The sequence below is a fragment of the Arachis hypogaea genome, chromosome 9, assembly GCF_003086295.3.
Source record: "Arachis hypogaea cultivar Tifrunner chromosome 9, arahy.Tifrunner.gnm2.J5K5, whole genome shotgun sequence".
NCBI lineage: Eukaryota > Viridiplantae > Streptophyta > Magnoliopsida > Fabales > Fabaceae > Arachis > Arachis hypogaea.
The window spans coordinates 17,458,232-17,483,125 of NC_092044.1; the positions used below are offsets into that span (position 1 = coordinate 17,458,232).

General features: G+C 43.9%; 1 non-coding gene across 1 annotated transcript; it reads left to right on the forward strand.

The window, feature by feature from the left end:
• Window positions 1-13,851: 13,851 nt before the first annotated feature.
• On the forward strand, window positions 13,852-13,959 carry LOC112713128 (small nucleolar RNA R71). Its single transcript, XR_003158102.1, has one exon. It is a non-coding gene; the product is annotated as a small nucleolar RNA R71 (small nucleolar RNA).
• The last annotated feature ends 10,935 nt before the right edge of the window (window positions 13,960-24,894 follow it).

Sequence of the window (24,894 nt, forward strand, 5' to 3'; positions counted from 1 at the left end):
CTTGTGCCAGTTCCGGCGTTAAACGCCAAAATTCTTGAGCTGACTTGGAACGCCTGTTTGGGCCATCAAATCTCGGACAAAGTATGGACTATTACACATTGCTGGAAAGCCCAGGATGTCTACCTTTCAACGCAGTTGAGAGCGCGCCAATTGGGCTTCTGTAGCTCCAGAAAATTTACTTCGAGTGCAGGGAGGTCAGAATCCAACAGCATCTGCAGTCCTTTTCAGCCTCTGAATCAGATTTTTGCTCAGGTCCCTCAATTTCAGCCAAAAAATACCTGAAATCACAGAAAAACACACAAACTCATAGTAAAGTCCAGAAAAGTAAATTTTAACTAAAAAATAATAAAAATATAATAAAAACTAACTAAAACATACTAAAAATAATGCCAAAAAGCGTATAAATTATCCGCTCATCACAACACCAAACTTAAATTATTGCTTGTCCCCAAGCAACTGAAAATCAAATAAGATAAAAAGAAGAGAATATGCAATGAATTCCAAAAACATCTATGAAGATCAGTATTAATTAGATGAGCGGGGCTTTTAGCTTTTTGCCTCTGAACAGTTTTGGCATCTCACTCTATCCTTTTGTTCATACCCTGACCGGGGTCCTCTAACTCGGCAAACCCGTAAGAGGTCCGACCTTGTGGTTAAGCTCACACCTACAGGTCGGACCTCGGACAAAAGAGCAAGGAAGGCCCACCAAAAGGAACGCAGCCCAAACCTAAAGGCCGAAAAGGCCTAGAAAAGGCGGTTCCACAAAAATAGAGATAAAACTCCCAAAAGATAAGATAAGATAAGAATATCTTATCCGGGGAAGATCACGGCCAACTACTATAAATACACTGGAGCACCCAGGTATGGCATTCATTCCACATCTACACATATCTGCTTGGACCCATGCTAACTTAAGCATCGGAGTGTCATTGCAGGTACAACCACCAACCAGTCCGCATATAAAGCTCGGGTCACCGGACCCCCACCTCGGGCCTCTCCAGACGACCGAGCTGCACGTTTCAGGCAAACCCTCGGAACATTGGCGCCGTTGCCGGGGACCTGGAAGTCATCCCTCTACCATGGCAGACGACCCTCTCAACAATGACCACGCTGCATCTGAACAAGAGGACGAAATTGACACCGGAGAACGACCAGACAGCCCTCTATCACCCCGTACTCCAGGAGGAAACAAACAGAATCGCCCAAAAACATCACCCCCAAACAAGGACCCACAAAATTCCAAAAGAGAGAAGAGCTCGGAAATTCTAGAAGCAGTCCGAGCACAACAAGACCGACTGAAACAACTCGAAGAGGACATAAAGAAGCAGAAAGAAACTGAACAAGATCTGAGAAGGGAGACTCAAAAGTGCAGAGAATTAGAAGAAAAACTGCGGAAAATAGAGGCCAACCTGAAAGACCGGACAGAATGCGGCACCACCACCGAAGGCGACCATGATCCCTTCACGCAAGAGATCATGAAGGAAAAGGTACCGCGAAACTTCAAACCACCCGACATGGACCTCTACGACGGCACCACCGATCCGAGTCACCACCTCAGCAACTTTAGAAGCAGAATGTACCTAGTCGACGCCTCTGACGCGACTCGGTGCAAAGCCTTCCCCACCACCCTCACCAAGTCAGCTATGAAGTGGTTCGACAACCTGCCACCAAGATCAATCACCAGCTTCGAAGACCTAACCAAAAAATTCCTAACAAGATTCTCTATTCAAAAGGACAAGACAAAACATGCCCCCAGTCTACTCGGGATCAAACAAGGTAACCAAGAAACTCTTCAAGAATACATGGAGCGATTCAACAAAGCCTGCCTGGACATACAACACTTGCCCACTGAAGCAGCCATCATGGGACTAGCAAACGGCCTAAAAGAGGGACCGTTTAGCCAATCCCTATCCAAACGATACCCGACCTCCCTATACGAGGTACAGGAACGGGCAGGAAAATATATCAACATGGAGAAAACCTCCCAGCTAAGAGACTCTTCTAGGAAGGAATCAACCTACCCACTCCGAGATCGGGATCGGGAACAGAAGAAGAAAGAAGAACCCAACTCGGACAAGCCACGGAAGTACCACAACTACACCCCCCTCCGAGTCTCCCTGGTAGACGTCTACAGAGAAGTGTGCCACACCGAAAAGATCCCACCGCCCCGACCGCTAAAACACAAGAAAGCGGGGAGAGATCGGTCCGAATACTGTGAATATCACAAGCTCTACGGTCATTCTACTAACGACTGCTACGACCTAAAAAATGTTATAGAAAAGCTAGCCAGAGAAGGAAAACTCGACAGATACATAGCAGAGAAAGGAGAAGAGACCAGGAAGAGAAGGCGGGGAGACAACGAAGATCGGGCCGAACAAACCCCGCGAACCCCTGAAAGACATGTTCACATGATAAATGGAGGTTTTGCAGGCGGAGGAACATCCAAATCCTCGCGAAAAAGACACCTCAAAGAAGTTTATCACGTCCGAGAAGACAGTCCCCTGCCCGAATTACCTACTATCTCATTTACCCGAGAAGATGCTCAGGGGATAATTCCCGGACACGACGATCCAATGGTAATCACCATTATCCTAGCAAACGCCAACTTACATCGAACCCTGATTGACCAGGGAAGCTCAGCAGATGTCCTGTTCAAAACGGCCTTCGACAAGCTCGGACTTGAAGAAAAAGAACTAAAAGCCTATCCCACCGACCTATTTGGACTAGGGGATACTCCGATCCATCCCTTAGGATACATCTCGCTACACACTACCTTTAGAAGAGGCGAGCAATCTAAAACATTAAGCATCGACTACATTATAGTCGACGTCACTTCAGCATACAATGCCCTCATTGGGCGACCAACCCTAAACAGACTGGCAGCTATAGTTTCGACCCCACACCTCTGTATGAAATTCCCTACCGCAAAAGGAACCGCTACCCTAAAAGGCGACCAAAAACTAGCGCGGCGATGCTACAACGAAAGCCTGAGCCTAAAAGGGAAAGAGGTCAACACAATAGAACTCGGACGAGTTCAATCCCGAGAAGATCTTCGACCACAACCAGAGGGAGAAACCGAAAAAGTCCAGATCGGGAACACACCTGAAAAAATAACAAACATAGGAGCAAACCTCGAAACGGGCCTAAAAGAGGAACTCATAACCCTCTTAAGGGAGAATTCCGACCTCTTCGCCTGGAAAGCCTCCGACATGCCAGGCATAAGTCCCGACCTAATGTGCCATAAGCTATCAGTTTACCCGGGATCCCGACCTGTCCAACAAAGACGCCGGAAGCTCGGACCCGAGCGCATGCAAGCGATAGAAGAACAAGTACGAGCACTGCTAGATGCAGGGTTCATTAGGGAAGTAAAATACCCCCTATGGCTCGCAAACGTGGTCCTGGTAAAAAAGCCCAACGGAAAATGGAGGATGTGCGTCGATTACACGGATCTCAACAAAGCCTGCCCCAAAGACCCATATCCACTACCAAACATCGACGCCCTAGTAGACGCAGCCTCAGGCTATATATATCTCTCCTTCATGGACGCGTACTCGGGATACAATCAAATCCCGATGTACGGACCCGACCAAGAAAAAACCTCGTTCATAACCCCAAGGGCAAACTACTGCTACGTAGTAATGCCCTTCGGGCTGAAGAACGCAGGGGCAACCTACCAGAGGCTAATGAACAAAGTGTTCTCAGAGCACATCGGACTACAGCTGGAGGTGTACGTCGACGACATGCCGGTAAAGACACAAGAAGACAGAAACTTGCTGACCGACCTCACCAGTATCTTCGGCACCCTCAGAAAACACATGAGACTTAACCCGACAAAGTGCACCTTCGCCGCAGAAGCCGGAAGGTTCTTAGGCTTCATGCTGACTCAAAGGGGCATCGAAGCAAACCCGGACAAATGCCAAGCGATACTCAATATGAAGAGCCCGACGTGTGTCAAAGAAGTACAACAACTGAATGGAAGGCTAGCCGCCCTATCAAGATTCTTGGCAGGATCAGCAATAAAGTCACTACCTCTCTACTCACTCCTAAAGAAAGGGAAACCCTTCTCATGGACCCCGGAGTGCGAAAAAGCCTTTCAAGAATTCAAGGAATTCCTCGGGCAGCCACCAATCCTAACCCGACCTCTAAAAGGAGAAGAACTCGTACTATACCTCTCGGTTGGAAACCGAGCAGTCGCTTCCGCGTTAATACGAGAAAATGACCGAGAACAACACCCCATATACTTTGTAAGCAAGGCACTACAAGGGGCCGAATTAAACTATCAGAAGATAGAAAAATTCGCCTACGCCCTAGTGTTCACAGCTCGGAGGCTCCGTCCCTACTTTCAAGCCCACACCATCAAAGTCCGGACAAACCAACCAATGAGACACATCCTCCAAAAAATAGACCTGGCAGGACGAATACTACAATGGGCGGTGGAACTGTCCGAGTTCGACCTCCACTATGAAACCCGGACTGCCATAAAATCCCAGTATCTAGCCGACTTCATCGCAGAATATACTGAGACCCCTGGAACCCCACTCTCGTGGAACCTGTATGTCGACGGGTCCTCAAACAAAACTGGAAGCGGAGCCGGGGTTATACTCGAAAGCGACCAAGGAACGCGGATAGAACTATCCCTAAAATTCGAGTTCCAGGCTTCGAACAACCAAGCCGAATACGAGGCCCTACTAGCAGGTCTAAAGCTAGCCGAAGAGGTCGGAGCCCAGAAAATCACGATCTTCAGCGACTCCCAAGTCGTCACATCACAAGTAAATGGAAGCTACCAGGCCAAAGACCCCACCATGAAAAAATACCTGGACCAAACACAGGCACAACTACGTCACTTTTCAGAGATACAGATTCAGCACATACCTCGGGAACAAAACGCCCGGGCAGACGCCCTCTCAAAGCTTGCCAGCACCAAGCCCGGAGGCAACAATAGAAGTCTCCTCCAGGAAACCTTACAATCCCCCTCCGTGCTAAGAGAGGAAGAAGCGCTAAATATATCCAACCAACAGCAAGGATGGATGACCCCCATACTCAACTACCTAAAGTCGGGAACTCTCCCCGCCGAAAGAAAGGAAGCTAGAAGACTCACGAAAGACGCCCAGAATTATACACTAATTCACGACATATTATACAGAAGAGGATTCTCAAACCCCCTCCTTAGGTGTATCCCGACCTCAGAAACAAAGAGCGTCCTCGAAGAAGTCCACGGAGGCATGTGTGGGAACCACCTCGGAGCTCGAGCATTATCCAAGAAAGTAGTCCGAGCCGGGTTCTACTGGCCGACTTTGCAAAGAGACGCAACGGAATTTGTGAAAATATGCCCCCCCTGCCAAAAACACGCCAATTTTCACAAAGCACCACCCGAAGACCTTATCAGCGTCACCGCACCATGGCCCTTCGCAAAATGGGGACTTGACCTACTCGGCCCGTTTCCCCAAGGACCAGGGCAAGTCAAATACCTCATAGTAGGGGTCGACTACTTCACAAAATGGATCGAAGCTGAACCCTTAGCCACCATCACGGCTCAGAAAAGCCGCAAATTCCTATACAAAAACATTGCCACAAGGTTCGGAGTCCCCTACTCCATCACCACAGACAATGGAACACAGTTCACAGACACAAGTTTTCGGAACTTGGTGGCCGAGCTAAAAATCAAACAGCAATTCACCTCAGTCGAGCACCCGCAAGCCAATGGACAAGCAGAGGCCGCGAATAAAGTCATCTTGGCCGGGTTAAAACGAAGACTCCAAGAGGCCAAAGGGGCATGGGCCGAGGAGCTCCCCCAGGTACTGTGGGCATATCGGACAACTCCACACTCTACAACGGGAGAATCGCCATTCCGACTAGCTTACGGGATGGAGGCAATGATTCCTATCGAAATAGATGAAGGGTCACCCAGAGTCATCTTCTACAACGAAGAAGGTAACCCGCAGGCACAAAGGGAAGAACTCGACCTCCTCCCCGAGGTCCGAGAAAGAGCCCGGATCCGAGAAGAAGCCTTAAAACGGCGAACGGCCCTCAGATACAATCAGAAAGTAATAAAGCGAAGCTTCTCCATTCACGACCTGATTCTAATCCGAAATGACATCGGAACACAAAAGTCGGGAGAAGGAAAGCTAGCTGCAAATTGGAAAGGACCCTACAAGGTAACAGAAGTCTTAGGAACAGGCTATTACAAAGTATCCGACCTAGAAGGCAATGAGCTTCCCAGGGCCTGGCACGCCTGTAATCTAAGACGATACTACAGCTAGAAAAATATAACCCAAGGCGTACTCTTTTTCCCTACAAGGGTTTTTTAATGAGACACCCGGTCAAGAAAGGCACCCGACCTAGCCAAGGGTAAACACTCTGTAAATATTCTTTCTTTTTTAATACTAATAAAATTTTTCTCTTTTCTTTCTCTTTCTTCTTCATGATGAAACAAATCCTGGAAAGTACCCCGCCAAGGCGCATTAATTTATGCTCGGCAAAACGCAAAAAATCATTGCCAAGAGACCATACAAGGTCGGCAAAGATAAAGCGACGAGGTTCAAATTAATGTGAGAAGTTATAAAGCAACTCTGAAAAGGCTCAAAAAGCCAAATAAAAAGAGATTACAAAAATAACTTAAAAGGCCGACCAACGACAAGGTCGGACCTAATAAAGGGAAGTACTCAGCCGCACCCCCCCCCCCGAGGTCCGAGAAAAAGCCCGGATCCGAGAAAGAAGCCTTAGAACGGCGAAAACAAAGATTTCGAAAACGCTTACTAAAAAGTTGCTATACATAAACAACTAAAAAGTACAAGCGAAAAAACGAAATCAAAGGGAAGGGCAAAACAAAGTTTCAAAAAAGCGCTAGCTAAAAGGTTGTTATCCAAAAACAACTAAAAAGCATAAAAGCGGAACTAAGAGTCAAAACGCGAACAAACACCGCATAATAAGCTAAAAAGTTACTACAAGTAGCTAATAGCAAAAGGGTGTCCAAAGCATTAAACAGAAACCATCCAAAAAGAGCCCACAGGCCGGGCAAAAAACCAAAGATAAAAGGATTACAGAGAATCAAGATCCTTTCCAGACTCCACATCGGCAGAAGGCTGCGGAGGAAACATAGAAATCGGGACAGCATTGACGGCGCCATCATCTCGGTTTAAAACCTCCACGCCAGATCCATCCCCGGCCAAAGGTAAAGTCGGGTTCGCAACCAAAAATTTGTGGTCGGACACCGGAACCTCATCCTCGTTGGGAGCAGGAACAATCTTTCCCTCCACAACAATGTTATCCGTACTAAATAAGCTCAGATCCAGGTCAGGAGCAAGAACCCGGACCTGAGCCTTCAAATTTTCAAACATAGCATCCATACCCTTAGCCACATGACCTTCTAGCTTGTAAAAATCATCCTGAGCGGATTGCAACCTCTCCTTTGTCTCCACAAGCTCAGCATATGACCGAGTATAACTCTCCCTCGCCGCCTTCGCCATCTCCTCAGATGCATTCGCTGCCGCCACAGCCGCGGTAGCTTTAGCTTTCTCTTTCTCCAAAGATGCCTCCAGCTCAGCAATCCTAGTAGCCTTCAGTTCACTAATCCTCTCGAACTCAGACTGAGCCTTCTCAAGTCGGGAACTGGTCACACCAAGGGGGGATTTCTTGAACACCCGGGCAATAGCGGCATGAAGACTAGCCATCCGGACACAGCTCCGCGCCATATACTGAAAATGGTGCTCCATAGACACATCATCAGTAGAAATAAAAGTCTGAGGGAGAATATGCTGTTCAACCCAACCAAGAGCATCAAAATCCTTATCATTAAAACCCGCAAGCTCTTGAGAGGTCTTCTGCTTCTTGGGAGGAGGACCCGAGGACGAAGGCGGGGAAGAGTTACCAGGTCCAGAGGTCGGAGGATCTTGAGTTATAGGTCGAAACTGGGGAGTCGGAATAGTCTTCGACCGAGTAGTGACACCCACAGTAGCCTTCTTCGGAGAAGATCGGGCAGAAGCCTCCCCAGCCTCGATATTTCGAGCAGCCACAGACTTCTTCGTCCAACGAAGGTACTTCATGGAATCCGCCTGAGAAGACATCTCTGCAGAAATAAAAGAAAAGGATTACCACAACAGAAATTCCACCAAAACAAGCAAAGCCAAAATACTAAAAAAAGATGAATCTCGGAGAGGTCGGGAACTACCTAACTCGGAACGGAGAAGGCTTGGATCTCCCAACATTTTCTTCGTGTCCAAGTGAGGTGCCTGACCCCATAAACTGCTTACCACACCCACAAAAGCCTGCTCCACCTCATCTAGACTCTCAAAGGTATACTTAGTAGACACTACATTCTCCTGCCAACAAAGAGGAAAAGAAGGCTCCCCACTCTCATCTAGAAAGAAAGGTCGGACGTCTCCAGTAGCCCGGACCTTGAAATAAAAGTTCTTAAAATCATGAAAGGACTCATCATACAGGGTACAAAACTTCCTTCCCTGGTTAGCCCTAAAAGAGACCCAAGATACCTTCCCTCCACCCGACCCCGGCTTCGTCAACACAAACAAATAGGAAAAAAGAGAAATAGAGGGAGCAACGCCCAAAAACTGACACAAAAGTTGAAACAGCTTTAAAAACGCCCAAGAATTTGGATGGAGCTGCGTAGGAGCAAGATTACAAGACCATAACACCTCGGACTCCAGATCAGTAAAGGGAAGTCGGACACTCAGCTTAGAGAAAAAACAATCATAAGCATAAAAGAAGAGCTTCTCGGAACTATCTAGGGGCGGGAAGCACACTCTCTCCTCGGAATCCGGGGCTACTAGTTCATAATCCCTCTCAGACTCTTTATTTTCACATATGCTACAATGCCTACGGAACCTAACCAAATACTCAGAATCTACCACAGAAGGGACTCTTAGAGGAAGAGGGTCTACCCAATCAAGACCACATGGAATTTTAGTCGACATCGCTTGAAGAACCTTTCGAGACATAAAATTCTTACCTACAAAGAAGAACACAACAGCAAGCGAAAATCACATAAAGAAGACAGCAAAAACCCATTCAGCAAAGCAAAAAACAAAAACCCCACGAAGAAAATAGGGCAACCCGGAACAAAAACACCAGAGAACAAAAAAGAGCCCCCCCATATACAAACAACAGCAATGGCGGCGCCTTTTTTTGGGGCAACCCAGGCATAAAGAAAAAGAAACAAACAAGAGCCACACAAAGAACAAGAAGCATATGATCACAAGAAAAGAGAAACATGGGAACAAACCTGGAAGAAGAAAACGAAGACGAAGACCTCCGAAGCAAGGAGAACGAAACGACGGCACAGAGGAAACTCCGGAAAGACACACAGAGAGATTCGGGAAAGCAGAACAAAGAGAAAGAAGAAGCGGTGCTCGTAAAAGCACAAGAAAAATAAAACGCAGAAAAAAGGAAGGGAGAAAATAAATAAAGCCTTCACAGAAGCCCGAACGGAAATCAAGGAAAAACGGTAAAATACAATAAATGCAGGAACGGCCATTTTTGAATTTTGAAAAACTACTATGCCCGAGCACGACCTCCCAAAAAGGACGAACTCGGGCAGGGGCACTGTTCATACCCTGACCGGGGTCCTCCAACTCGGCAAACCCGTAAGAGGTCCGACCTTGTGGTTAAGCTCACACCTACAGGTCGGACCTCGGACAAAAGAGCAAGGAAGGCCCACCAAAAGGAACGCAGCCCAAACCTAAAGGCCGAAAAGGCCTAGAAAAGGCGGTTCCACAAAAATAGAGATAAAACTCCCAAAAGATAAGATAAGATAAGAATATCTTATCCGGGGAAGATCACGGCCAACTACTATAAATACACTGGAGCACCCAGGTATGGCATTCATTCCACATCTACACATATCTGCTTGGACCCATGCTAACTTAAGCATCGGAGTGTCATTGCAGGTACAACCACCAACCAGTCCGCATATCAAGCTTGGGTCACCGGACCCCCACCTCGGGCCTCTCCAGACGACCGAGCTGCACGTTTCAGGCAAACCCTCGGAACACCTTTGAAATTCAGAATGATTGGCTTCTATAGGAACTCAGAATCCAGATAGTGTTATTGATTCTCCTAGTTAAGTATGATGATTCTTGAACACAGCTACTTTATGAGTCTTGGCCGTGGCCCAAAGCACTCTGTCTTCCAGTATTACCACCGGATACATACATGCCACAGACACATAACTGGGTGAACCTTTTCAGATTGTGACTCAGCTTTGCTAGAGTCCCCAATTAGAGGTGTCCAGGGTTCTTAAGCACACTCTTTTTGCCTTGGATCATGACTTTATTAAATTTTTTTTTGTATTCACTGTTTTTTTCTTCAAGAATCATTTTTATGATTTTTCAGATCCTCAGTAACATGTCTCCTTTTTTCATCAATCTTTCAAGAGCCAACATTCATGAACAACAAATTCAAAAGACATATGCACTGTTTAAGCATACATTTAGAAGTCAAAGTATTTCCACCACATCAAAATAATTAATCTGTTATAAAATTCAAAATTCATGCAATTCTTCTCTTTTTTAATTAAGAACATTTTTCATTTAAGAAAGATGATGGATTCATAGGACATTCATAACTTTAAGGCATAGACACTAAGACACTAATGATCATAAGACACAAACATAGATAAACATAAGCATAAAAATTCGAAAAATAGGAAATTAAAGAACATAGAGATTAAAGAACGGGTCCACCTTAGTAATGGCGGCTTGTTCTTCCTCTTGAAGATCTTATGGAGTGCTTGAGCTCCTCAATATCTCTTCCTTGCCTTTTTTGCTCATCTCTCATGATTCTTTGATCTTCTCTAATTTCATGGAGGATGATGGAATGTTCTTGGTGCTCCACCCTTAGTTGTCCCATGTTGGAACTCAATTCTCCTAGGGAGGTGTTGATTTGATCCCAATAGTTTTGTGGAGGAAAGTGCATCCCTTGAGGCATCTCAGGGATTTCATGATGAGGAATTTCCTCATGTCCATGAGTGGGATCTCTTGTTTGCTCCATCCTCTTTCCACACAGATATCCATGAGGACTTGGTCCAACCTTTGATTAAAGTTGACCTTTTTTGAGTTTGAAAAGGGACCTCGAGGATCACCTTCTTCTTGGCCACAACTTCATAGAAGTGGTCTTGATGCACCCTTGAGATGAATCTCTCCATCTCCCATGACTCGGGGGTGGAGGCTTTTGCCTTCCTTTTCCTCTTTCTAGAGGTTTCTCCGGCCTTAGGTGCCATAAATGGTTATGGAAAAACAAAAAGCAATGCTTTTACCACACCAAACTTAGAAGGTTTGCTCGTCCTTGAGCAAAAGAAGAAAGAAGAGAGTAGAAGAAAAAGAAATAGAGGAGATGGAGGTGGCATTGTTTTTCGGCCAAGGGGGAGAAGTAGTGTGTAGGTTGTGTGAAAATGAAGGAGTGAAGATGGGTTTATATAGGGGTGAAGAGAGGGGTAAGGTTCGGCCATTATGGGTGGGTTTGGGAGGGAAAGTGGTTTGAATTTGAATGGTGAGGTAGGTGGGGTTTTATGAAGGATGGATGTGAGTGGTGAAGAGAATGGTGGGATTTGATAGGTGAGGGGTTTTATGAAGGATGGATGTGAGTGGTGAAGAGAATGGTGAGATTTGATAGGTGAGGGGTTTTTTGAGGAAGAGGTGTTGAGGTGATTGGTGAATGGGTGAAGAAGAGAGAGAGTGGTGGGGTAGGTGGGGATCCTGTGGGGTCCACAGATCCTGAGGTGTCAAGGATAATTCATCCCTGCACCAAGTGGCGAGCAAAAATGCTCTTTTTGCCAATCCTGGCGTTAAACGCCGGGCTGGTACCCATTTTTGGTGTTTAACGCCAGCTTCTTGCCCATTCCTAGCGTTAAACACCAGTCTGGTGCCCCTTTCTGGCGTTAAACGCCCAGAATGGTGCCAGACTGGGCGTTAAACGCCCATTTTGCTGTCTTCACTGGCGTTTAAACGCCAGCAAGTTTTCCTCCAGGGTGTGCTATTTTTCTTTCCATTTTTCATTCTGTTTTTGCTTTTTCAATTGATTTTGTGACTTCCCATGATCATCAACCTATAAAAAACATAAAATAACAAAGGAAAATAGATAAACATAACATTGGGTTGCCTCCCAACAAGCGCTTCTTTAATGTCAGTAGCTTGACAGTGGGCTCTCATGGAGCCTCACAGATGTTCAGAGCAATGTTGGAACCTCCCAACACCAAACTTAGAGTTTGAATGTGGGGGTTCAACACCAAACTTAGAAGTTGGTTGTGGCCTCCCAACACCAAACTTAGAGTTTGACTGTAGGGGCTCTGTTTGACTCTGTTTTGAGAGAAGCTCTTCATGCTTCCTCTCCATGGTAATAGAGGGATATCCTTGAGCCTTAAACACAAAGGATTCTTCATTCACTTGAATGATCAATTCTCCTCTGTCCACCTCAATCACAGCCTTTGCTGTGGCTAGGAAGGGTCTGCCAAGGATGATGGATTCATCCATGCACTTCCCAGTCTCTAAGACTATAAAATCAGCAGGGATGTAATGGTCTTCAACCTTTACCAGAACATCCTCTACAAGCCCATAAGCTTGTTTTCTTGAATTGTCTGTCATCTCTAGTGAGATTCTTGCAGCTTGCACCTCAAAGATCCCTAGCTTCTCCATTATAGAGAGAGGCATGAGGTTTATGCTTGACCCTAGGTCACACAGAGCCTTCTTGAAGGTCATGGTGCCTATGGTACAAGGTATTGAGAACTTCCCAGGGTCCTGTCTCTTCTGAGGTAATCTCTGCCTAGTCAAGTCATCCAGTTCTTTGGTGAGCAAAGGGGGTTCATCCTCCCAAGTCTCATTACCAAATAACTTGTCATTTAGCTTCATGATTACTCCAAGGTACTTAGCAACTTGCTCTTCAGTGACATCTTCATCCTCTTCAGAGGAATAATACTCATCAGAGCTTATGAATGGTAGAGTAAATCCAATGGAATCTCTATGGTCTCAGTGTGAACCTCAGATTCCCATGGTTCCTCATTAGGGAACTCATTGGAGGCCAGTGGATGTCCATTAAGGTCTTCCTCAGTGGCACTCACTGCCTCTTTCTCCTCTCCAAATTCGGCCATGTTGATGGCCTTACACTCTCCTTTTGGATTCTCTTCTGTATTGCTTGGAAGAGTACTAGGAGGGAGTTCAGTAACTTTCTTACTCAGCTGACCCACTTGTGCCTCCAAGTTTCTAATGGAGGACTTTGTTTTAGTCATGAAATTTTGAGTGGTTTTGATTAGATCAGAGACCATGGTTGCTAAGTCAGAGTGGCTCTGCTTAGAATTTTCTGTCTGTTGCTGAGAAGGTGATAGAAAAGGCTTGCCATTGCCAAACCTGTTTCTTCCACCATTATTGTTGTTGAAACCTTGTTGAGGTCTCTGTTGATCCTTCTATGAGAGATTTGGATGATTTCTCCATGAAGGATTATAGGTGTTTCCATAGGATTTCCCATGTAATTCACCTCTTCCATTGAAGGGTTCGCAGGATCATAAGCTTCTTCTTCAGATGAAGCGTCCTTAGTATTGCTTGGTGCAGCTTGCATTCCAGACAGACTTTGAGAAATCATATTGACTTGCTGAGTCAATATTTTGTTCTGAGCCAGTATGGCATTCAGAGTATCAATCTCAAGAACTCCTTTCTTCTGATTTGTCCCATTGTTTACAGGATTCCTTTCAGAAGTGTACATGAATTGGTTATTTGCAACCATTTCAATCAGTTCCTGAGCTTCTGCAGGCGTCTTCTTCAGATGAAGAGATCCTCCAGCAGAGCTGTCCAATGACATCTTGGACTGTTCAGACAGACCATCATAGAAGATACCTAAGATGCTCCATTCAGAAAGCATGTCAGAAGGACACTTTCTGATCAATTGTTTATATCTTTCCCAAGCTTCATAGAGGGATTCACCTTCCTTCTGTCTAAAGGTTTGGACTTCCACTCTAAGCTTACTCAATTTTTGAGGTGGAAAGAACTTTGCCAAGAAGGCATTGACTAGCTTTTCCCAAGAGTTCAGGCTTTCTTTAGGTTGTGAGTCCAACCATATCCTAGCTCTGTCTCTTACAGCAAAAGGGAATAGCATAAGTCTGTAGACCTCAGGGTCAACCCCATTAGTCTTGACAGTGTCACAGATTTGCAAGAACTCAGCTAAAAACTGATGAGGATCTTCCAATGGAAGTCCATGGAACTTGCAATTCTGTTGCATTAGAGAAACTAATTGAGGCTTAAGCTCAAAGTTGTTTGCTCCAATGGCAGGGATAGAGATGCTTCTCCCATAGAAGTCGGGAGTAGGTGCAGTAAAGTCACCCAGCACCTTCCTTGCATTGTTAGCATTGTTGTTGTTTTCAGCTGCCATGTCTTCTTCTTTGAAGATTTCTGTTAGGTCCTCTACAGAGAGTTGTGCTTTAGCTTCTCTTAGCTTTCGCTTCAAGGTCCTTTCAGGTTCAGGGTCAGCCTCAACAAGAATGCTTTTGTCTTTGCTCCTGCTCATATGAAAGAGAAGAGAACAAGAAAATATGGAATCCTCTATGTCACAGTATAGAGATTCCTTGAGGTGTCAGAGGAAAAGAAGAATGAATTCAAACTTATCAAGAGAGATGGAGTTCGAATTGTACATTGAGGAGGAGTGTTAGTCCATAAATAGAAGGATGTGAGAAGAGGGGAAGAAATTTTCGAAAATTAAAGTGAATTAATTAAAAGAAATTTTAAAAAAGTAATTGATTTTCGAAAACTAAGATTGGGAAAGAAATAAAGTGATTTTTGAAAAAGATTTTTGAAAGTAGAAATCAAAAAGATATGATTGAAAACTATTTTGAAAAAGGGGTGATTAAAAAGATATGATTGAAAAGTTATGGTTTTAAAAAGATATGATTGAGAAGATATGATTTGAAAAACAATTTAAAAAGATTTGATTTTGAAAATTAATGACTTGGCTAACAAGAAATTTAAAAGATATGATTCAGACATTAAACCTTTCTCAATAGAAAAGGCAACATACTTGAAATGTTGAATCAAATCATTAATTGTTAGCAAGTATTTTTTAAAAAATGGAAAGAAATTGATTTTGAAAATATATGATTGAAAAGATATGATTTGAAAAAGATTTGATTTTGAAAAATTTTGAAAACTTGAAAAAAAATTAGAATTAAAAACAAAATCTTCCCTCTTGTGCCATCCTGGCGTTAAACGCCCCCATTCTGGGTGTTTAACGCCCAAAATGCTACCCTTTTGGGCGTTAAACGCCCAGCCAGGTACCCTGGCTGGCGTTTAAACGCCAGTTTTCCTTCTTCACTGGGCGTTTTGAATGCCCAGCTTTTTCTGTGTAATTTCTCTGCTGTATGTTCTGAATCTTCAATTCTCTGTATTATTGACTTGAAAAGACACAAATTAAAATTTTTTTGAATTTTTAATGATGAAGAATAATCAAAATGAAACTAAGATCAAATAAACAATGCATGCAATACACCAAACTTAGAAGTTTGTATACTACTGACACTAACAAATTGAGAATGTATATGAGAAACAACAAAACACTCAAGACAAGAGAATTTAAAGATCAGAGCAAGGAAATCATCAAGAACAACTTGAAGATCAATGAAGACACATGATTGAATTCGAAAAAAAATGCAAGAAGAATAGAAACATGCAATTGACACCAAACTTAAAATGAGACACTAGACTCAACAAGAAACAAAAAATATTTTTGGTTTTAAGATTTTATAATTTTTTTGGATTTTTTTTTAAAATTGAGTGAAAAAGAAAATAAGGATATCAAAATTCTTAATGAGAATTCCAGGAATCATGCAATGTTAGTCTAAAGCTTTAGTCTAAAGAAATTAGACATGGCTAGCCAAGCTTCAGCAGGACGTTGGATTCAAGAGCTAAATTGATGAGAATCAATCAGCTTTGGTGATGATGAAAACATCACCTTGAAACTCTAGAATTCATTCTTAAAAATTCTGAAAAAAAATACATAATCTAAGCAACAAGATGAACCGTCAGTTGTCCAAACTCGAACAATTCCCGGCAACGGCGCCAAAAACTTGGTGCACGAAATTGTGATCATTAATGGCGCCATCAACATGGTACGCTCAATTGCTATCTCAACTCTTTATCACAACTTCGCACAACTAACCAGCAAGTGCACTGGGTCGTCCAAGTAATAAACCTTACGCGAGTAAGGGTCGATCCCACGGAGATTGTTGGTATGAAGCAAGCTATGGTCATCTTGTAAATCTCAGTCAGGCGGATTCAAATAGTTATGGAGGATTGATAATTAAAAGATGAATAAAACATAAAGTAAAGATAGAGATACTTATGTAATTCATTGGTGAGAATTTTAGATAAGCATATGGAGATGCTTTGTCCCTTCCGCCTCTCTGATTTCCTACTGTCTTCATCCAATCCTTCTTACTCCTTTCCATGGCAAGCTGTATGTTGGGCATCACCATTGTCAATGGCTACAGTCCCGTCCTCTCAGTGAAAATGTTCAACGCGCTCTATCACAGCACGGCTAATCATCTGTCGGTTCTCAATCAGGTTGGAATAGAATCCAATGATTCTTTTGCGTCTGTCACCAATGCCCAGCCTTTAAGAGTTTGAAGCTCGTCACAGTCATTCAATCCTTGAATCCTACTCAGAATACCACAGACAAGGTTTAGACCTTCCGGATTCTCTTGAATGCCGCCATCAATTCTAGCTTATACCACGAAGATTCTGATTAAGGAATCCAAGAGATAAACATTCAAGCCTTGTTTGCTTGTAGAACAGAAGTGGTTGTCAGGCACGCGTTCATAAGTGAGAATGATGATGAGCGTCACATAATCATCACATTCATCATGTTCTTGGGTATGAATGAATATCTTAGAACAAGAATAAGCTGAATTGAATAGAAGAACAATAGTAATTGCATTAATACTCGAGGTACAGCAGAGCTCCACACCTTAATCTATGGTATGTAGAGACTCCACCGTTGAAAATAAATAAGAACAAGGTCTAGGCATGGCCATGAGGCCAGCCCCCATAATCTAAGAACTAGACGTCCAAAGATGATCTAAAGATCTAAAGTGATCCAAAGATGAAAATACAATAGCAAAAGGTCCTATTTGTAGAGAACTAGTAGCTTAGGGTTTACAAAGATGAGTAAATGACATAAAAATCCACTTCTGGGCCCACTTGGTGTGTGCTTGGGCTGAGCATTGAAGCTTTCATGTGTAGAGAATTTTCTTGGAGTTAAACGCCAGCTTTTGTGCCAGTTTGGGCGTTTAACTCCCATTCTTGTGCCAGTTCCGGCGTTAAACGCTAGAATTCTTAAGCTGACTTGGAATGCCTATTTGGGCCATCAAATCTCAGGAAAAGTATGAACTATTATACATTTCTGGAAAGCCCAGGATGTCTACTTTCCAACGCAATTAAGAGCACGCCAATTGGGATTCTGTAGCTCCAGAAAATCCACTTCGAGTGCAGAGAGGTCAGAATCCAACAACATCTGTAGTTCTTTTCAGCCTCTGAATCAGATTCTTGCTCAGGTCCCTCAATTTCAGCCAGAAAATACCTGAAATCACAGAAAAACACACAAACTCATAGTAAAGTCCAAAAAAGTGAATTTTAACTAAAAACGAATAAAAATATAATAAAAACTAACTAAAATATACTAAAAACATACTAAAAACAATGCTAAAAAGCGTATAAATTATCCGCTCATCAGTTGTCCACTCAAAGTTCTTTCCCTTCCTTAAAGTAGCATGGAAAGGGAGGGATCTTATTGCTGACCCTGCTAGGAAACTGGATAAGGCTGCCAGTCTCCCATTGAGTTGTTGTACCTCTTTGACGCAGGTTAGGCTCTTCATGTTGAGTATGGCCTGGCATTTATCTGGATTTGCCTCGATTCCTCTTTGTGTGAGCATAAAGCCCAAGAACTTACTGGCTTCCACTGCGAAGGTGCATTTAGCCGGGTTAAGTCGCATGCCATGCTTCTGTATGGTGTCGAATACTTGAACCAAGTCGGACAGTAATGTTTCTTCACTTTGTGTCTTTATCAACATGTCATCCACGTAGACTTCCATGATTTTTCTGATGTGGTCTGAGAAGACCTTATTCATTAGCCTTTGATAAGTAGCTCCCGCGTTCTTAAGACCGAAAGGCATTACGATGTAACAATAGTTTGCTTTGGGTGTTAGAAACGAGGTTTTTTCTTGATCCGGTGGATACATTGGGATCTGGTTGTACCCCGAGTAAGCATCCATAAACGAGAGATACTTATATCCCGATGAGGCATCTACTAGAGCGTTGATGCTTGGTAGTGGATAAGGGTCTTTTGGGCAGGCTTTGTTAAGGTCGGTGTAGTCGGTGCACATTCGTCACTTCCCATTTGACTTTCTCACCAAGACGACGTTTGCTAGCCATAGTGGGTACTTAACTTCTCTTATAAACCCTGCCTCTAATAGTGCTTGCACCTGTTCTGCTACAGTCTGAGACCGTTCTGGCCCGAGTTTTCTTCGTCTTTGTTGTACCGGCCGGGATCCCGGATAGACTACCAACTTGTGGCTCATCAGTTCGGGATCTATGCCTGGCATGTCGACAGCTTTCCATGCGAAGAGATTAACATTATCTCGTAGGAACTGTATGAGTGATTCCTTTGCGTCTCCTTTCAGGATCGTGCCAATATTAGTTGTCTTATCCGAGGTGTCTCCGATCTGAACTCTCTCTACTTCACCTTCGGGCTGTGGACGGAGTTCTTCTCGTCTCTGAACTCCGCCAAGTTCAATTGTATGGAACTCTCCTCCTTTGCTTATGAGGTTTAGACTTTCGTTATAACAGCGACGCGCCATCTTTTGATATGCTTTTATTGTAGCTATCCCTTTTGCAGTTAGAAATTTCATACATAGATGTGGAGTTGAAACTATTGCGCCGAGTTGGTTTAACGTCGTCCGACCTATTAAGGCATTGTAGGCTGAGCTTACGTCGACCACGATGTAGTCTATCTTAAGTGTTCTGGATTGGTTTCCCTTTTCAAAGGTTGTATGTAGCGATACGTATCCCAGTGGTTGTACTGGGGTATCCCCAAGTCCGAACAGGCTGTTCGGATATGCTCTTAGCTCTTTTTCTTCTAAGCCGAGCTTGTCGAAGGCAGTTTTGAACAAGATGTCGGTGGAGCTTCCTTGGTCAATTAATGTACGGTGGAGGTTGGAGTTTGCCAGTATGATAGTGATGACCATGGGGTCGTCGTGTCCCGAGATGATTCCAGATGCGTCTTCTTTGGTAAATGTGATTGCTGGGATGTCTGGTGCTTCCTTCTTTCCTTTGACATGGTATATTTCTTTGAGGTGTCACTTGCGAGATGATTTGGAGATTCCTCCTCCCGTAAGTCCGCCGTGTATCACGTGGACGTGTCTCTCTGGTGTGCGAGGTGATCGTTCAGACCGTTCGACATCTTCATCCCTTCTTCTTTTTCTTAGCTCTTCATCCCGGTTGGCCAAAAACCGATCTAGTTTTCCTTCTCTTACTAATTTTTCTATGACATTTTTTAGGTCGAAGTATTCGTTGGTGGAATGTCCTCGAATTCGATGATACTCACAGTATTCGTTCCGATTCCCTCCTCCTCTTTTGCCTTTGAGTGGCCGAGCTAGGGGTATTTTTTCCGTATGGTAGACTTCTTTGTAAACATCTACCAAGGATACCCTGAGAGGGGTGTAGTTATGATATTTTTTTATTTTCTCCCCGGAGCGATCTTCCTTTTTCTGGGATTCTTTATCTTTATCTCAGTAGGCAGAACCGAACCTCGAGGCTTCCCCAAGTCGAGAATTCTCCTCCATGTTGATGTACTTCTGCGCCCGTTCTTGTACTTCGTCCAGGGATGCAGAGTACTTCTTTGATATAGATTGGCTAAACGGTCCTTCTCGCAGGCCATTTATGAGGCCCATAATGGCAGCTTCTGTTGGTAGACTTTGTATGTCCATGCATGTTTTGTTGAATCTTTCCATGTAGTTACGAAGACTCTCCCGATCTCCTTGCTTGATTCCTAGTAGGCTGGGTGCGTGTTTAGCCTTGTCTTTTTGTATGGAAAATCTGGCCAAGAACCTTTTGGCCAGGTCGTCGAAGCTCGAGATGGACTTTGGAGGTAGGTTGTCGAGCCATTTAATGGCTATTTTGGTAAGAGTTGTTGGAAAGGCTTTGCAGCGAACTGCATCTGAGGCGTCAGTGAGGTACATTCTACTTCTGAAATTGCTGAGATAATGGTTGGGGTCCGAGGTACCGTCATACAGAGTCATATCTGGAAGTTTGAAGTCCTTTGGGATTTTGGTCTTCATAATTTCCCTGGTGAATGGATCTTGATCCTTGCGAGGGCTGTCCTCTGGAGTGGATCGAGGAGCTTTAGTTTTGACATCGGCTTTGAGTTTTAGAAGCTTATCTTCTAATTCTCGGCGTCGCCTTATCTCTCGATGTAGATCCTCTTCTTTTTCGCGTTGATGTTGGGCCTCTTTCTCAAGTTGCTTTAATCGATCTTGAAGCGCCTCTATCACCCCTGGATTTGATGAATTTTTGTCCCTGTTGGGCTCCGGAGTATCTTTGAGTATAGCATCCACGTTCTTGTGTGGCGTTCTATCTTCCAAACCTGAATCGTGGTCGTTGTCATGGTCGTCCGCCATGGTGATGGGATGACTTCCAGGTTCCCCGGCAACGGCGCCAATGTTCCGAGGGTTACTTGAAACTGTAGGTCGATCTCGGACGAGATCTTCTGTGCTGGTCGGAGCTGACGTGTCCGGCAGGTGTATAGCGGCCGGAGCTGGTGTGTCCGACTTGCGGAATTGAGAATGCTGCTGATCCTTTGTCACCGAAGGGTGGGGGTACCTGCAAGGGACTCTGATACTTAAGTTAGCAAGGGTATTAAACAGGTATTGAGTAGAATCAGAGTATGAGTTATACCTGCGTGCTCTAGTGTATTTATAATGGTGATGAGTGACCTTCCGTGGATAAGATAAGTTAGTTATCTTATCTTATCTTTATCTTCAAGTGAGGTCATCTTATCTTCAAGGGAACCGCCCTTCTCTCTGTAGGCTTGGGCTGCCTTAGGATTTGGGGCGTGTTCCTCTATTTGGGCCCTTCTTTGGGCTTTCCTGGTGACTTGGCCGAACTCTTAAGAAAGAGGTCGGGTTGTCCTGACCTGAAGAGATCGGTCGCTTTGTCTGTCGAACATCCCGGGTCGGACAGCTCGACCCAGGGTATGATCACCCTCCATCGGAGTCAGTAGTTTTGAGATGAATCCTCAGCTCATTATCATGGTGCAGCAAAGTTGCCAGTATTTTGGTCTTCCACAGGAAGAACCTACAGAGTTTCTGGCACAATTTTTACAAATTGTTGACACAGTACATGATAAGGAAGTAGATCAGGATGTCTACAGATTATTACTGTTTCCATTTGCTGTAAAAGACCAAGATAAGAGGTGGTTAAATAACCAACCTAAGGACAACATAAAGACATGGAAACAGCTGTCAGAAAAATTCTTGAATCACTATTTTCCTCTAAAACGGATGACACCACTAAGGCTGAGCATCCAAGGCCTCAAACAAGGAGATAGTGAATCCCTTTATGATGCTTGGGAGAGATACAGAGAGATGCTAAGAAAATGCCCCTCTGAAATGTTTTCAGAGTGGGTGCAGTTAGACATCTTCTATTATGGGCTTACAGAAAGAGCTCAGACTTCTCTAGACCACTCAGCTAGTGGATCTATCCACATGAGAAAGACAATTGAAGAAGCTCAAGAGCTTCTTGATATAGTTGCCAGAAATCAGCACCTGTACTTAAGCAGTGAACCTTCCATGAAAGAAGAGGCTAAAACAGTGACTGTTGGACTCAGTCCTACAGATCAAGCTACTGAATTCAATCAGCAATTAGATTTTCTAACAAAACAGTTAGCTGAATTCAAGGAAATATTACAAGAAACAAGAATGGCTAATATGAATATGGAAGTACAGTTGAAGCAAACAGAACAACAGTTATCAAAACAGATAACAGAAGAATGCCAAACAGTTCAATTAAGAAGTGGAAAAACATTAAATACCTCATTTCAAGGTAGCAGGAAGCCAAGAAATGAACAAACGGCTACCCAAAATCCCTCCGAGGACAATCAGAGCCCAAAGAGGAATAATGCTGGCGCTGAACGCCCAAACCATGCTCAGCCCTGGCGTTCAACGCCAGAAACAAGCAAGGAATTGGTGTTGAACGCCCAAAGGAAGTATAGTTCTAGCGTTCAGATGCCAAAAACAGGTGAGGAGTTGGCGTCTAACGCCACTCCAGCTTCCACCCCTGGCATTCAATTGCCAGTGGGAGATCAGACACATACAAGTGCTGATAATAACCCTTCTAAAAAGGCTTCACAACCCACATTTGTAGACAATAAACCTACAGCAACTAAGGTTGAGGAATACAAAGCCAAAATGCCTTATCCTCAGAAACTCCACCAAGCGGAACAGGATAAGCAATTTGCCCGCTTTGTAGACTATCTCAGGACTCTTGAAATAAAGATTTTGTTTGCAGAGGCACTTGAGCAAATACCCTCTTATGCTAAGTTCATGAAAGAGATCTTAAGTCATAAGAAGTATTGGAGGGAAATTGAAAACGTTTACCTCACTGAAGAATGCAGTGCAGTTATCCTGAAAAGCTTACCTGAGAAGCTTAAGGATCCCGGAAGCTTTATGATACCATACACATTAGAGGGTACTTGTACCAAGCAAGCTCTATGTGATCTTGGGGCAAGTATCAACCTAATACCAGCATCTATTATCACAAAGCTTGGTTTGACTGAAGAAGTCAAACCAACTCGGATATGTCTCCAACTTGCTGATGGCTCCATTAAATACCCATCAGGCGTGATTGAAGACATGATTGTCAAGGTTGGGCCATTTGCCTTTCCTACTGACTTTGTGGTGCTGGAAATGGAGGAGCACAAGAGTGCAACTCTCATTCTAGGAAGACCTTTCCTAGCAACTGGTCGAACCCTTATTGACGTCCAAAAAGGGGAAGTAACCCTAAGAGTCAATGAAGATGAGTTCAAGTTGAATGTTGTCAAAGCTATGCAGCATCCAGACACCCCAAATGACTGCATGAGCATTGATATTATTGACTCTCTGGTAAAAGAGGTCAATATAACTGAGAGTCTCGAATCAGAGCTAGAGGATATCTTTAAAGATATTTTGCCTGATCTGGAGGAATCAGAGAGAATAATAGAACCTCTGAAAATCTCTCAGGAAGAGGAGAAACCTTCTAAACCCGAGCTCAAACCATTACCACCATCCCTGAAATATGCATTTCTGGGAGAAGGTGATACCTTTCCTGTAATCATAAGCTCTACCTTAGAGCCACAGGAAGAGGAAGCACTAATTCAAGTGCTAAGGACACACAAGACAGCTCTTGGGTGGTCCATCAGTGATCTTAAGGGCATTAGCCCAGCCAGATGCATGCACAAAATCCTATTGGAAGGTGATGCTAAGCCAGTGGTTCAACCACAAAGGCGGCTGAACCCAGCCATGAAGGAGGTAGTGCAAAAGGAGGTCACTAAATTACTAGAGGCTGGGATTATTTATCCTATTTCTGATAGCCCCTGGGTAAGCCCTGTCCAAGTTGTCCCTAAGAAAGGTGGCATGACAGTGGTTCCTAATGAAAAAAATGAACTGGTTCCTACAAGAACAGTTATAGGGTGGCGTATGTGTATTGATTATAGAAGGCTCAATACAGCCACCAGAAAGGATCATTTTCCTTTACCATTCATAGACCAGATGCTGGAAAGACTAGCAGGTCATGAATACTACTACTTCTTGGATGGATATTCAGGTTATAATCAAATTGCAGTAGATCCCTAGGATCAAGAGAAAACATCATTCACATGTCCATCTGGAGTATTTGCATACAGAAGGATGCCATTTGGCTTGTGCAATGCACCTGCAACCTTTCAAAGGTGCATGCTCTCAATTTTCTCTGATATAGTGAAAAAATTTCTGGAAGTCTTCATGGATGACTTTTCAGTATTTGGAGACTCATTCAGCTCCTGTCTTGACCATCTAGCACTTGTTCTAAAGAGGTGCCAAGAGACTAACCTGGTTTTAAACTGGAAGAAATGTCACTATATGGTGACTGAAGGAATTGTCCTTGGGCACAAAATTTTGAACAAAGGAATAGAGGTGGATCAAGCTAAAGTAGAGGTAATTGAAAAATTACCACCACCTGCCAATGTTAAGACAATCAGAAGCTTTCTGGGGCATGTAGGATTTTATAGGAGGTTTATAAAGGATTTTTCAAAAATCGCCAAACCTCTAAGTAATCTGCTAGCTGCTGACACGCCATTTATCTTTGATAAGGAGTGTCTGCAGGCGTTTGGGACTCTGAAAGCTAAGCTGGTCACAGCACCAGTCATCTCTGCACCAGACTGGACATTACCTTTTGAACTGATGTGTGATGCCAGTAACCATGCCATTGGTGCAGTGTTGGGACAAAGGCATGACAAGCTTCTACACGTCATTTACTATGCCAGTCGTGTTCTAAATGACGCACAGAAGAACTACACAACCACAGAAAAAGAGCTACTTGCAGTGGTTTACGCCATTGACAAGTTCAGATCCTATTTAGTAGGATCAAAAGTGATTGTGTACACTGACCATGCTGCTCTTAAATATCTACTCACAAAGCAGGATTCAAAACCCAGACTCATAAGATGGGTGTTGCTTCTGCAAGAGTTTGATATAGAAATAAGAGACAGAAAAGGAACAAAAAATTAAGTAGCAGATCACCTGTCCCGAATAGAACCAGTAGAAGGGGCGTCCCTCCCTCTTACTGAGATCTCTGAAAACTTTCCAGATGAACAACTCTTTGCCATCCAGGAAGTGCCATGGTT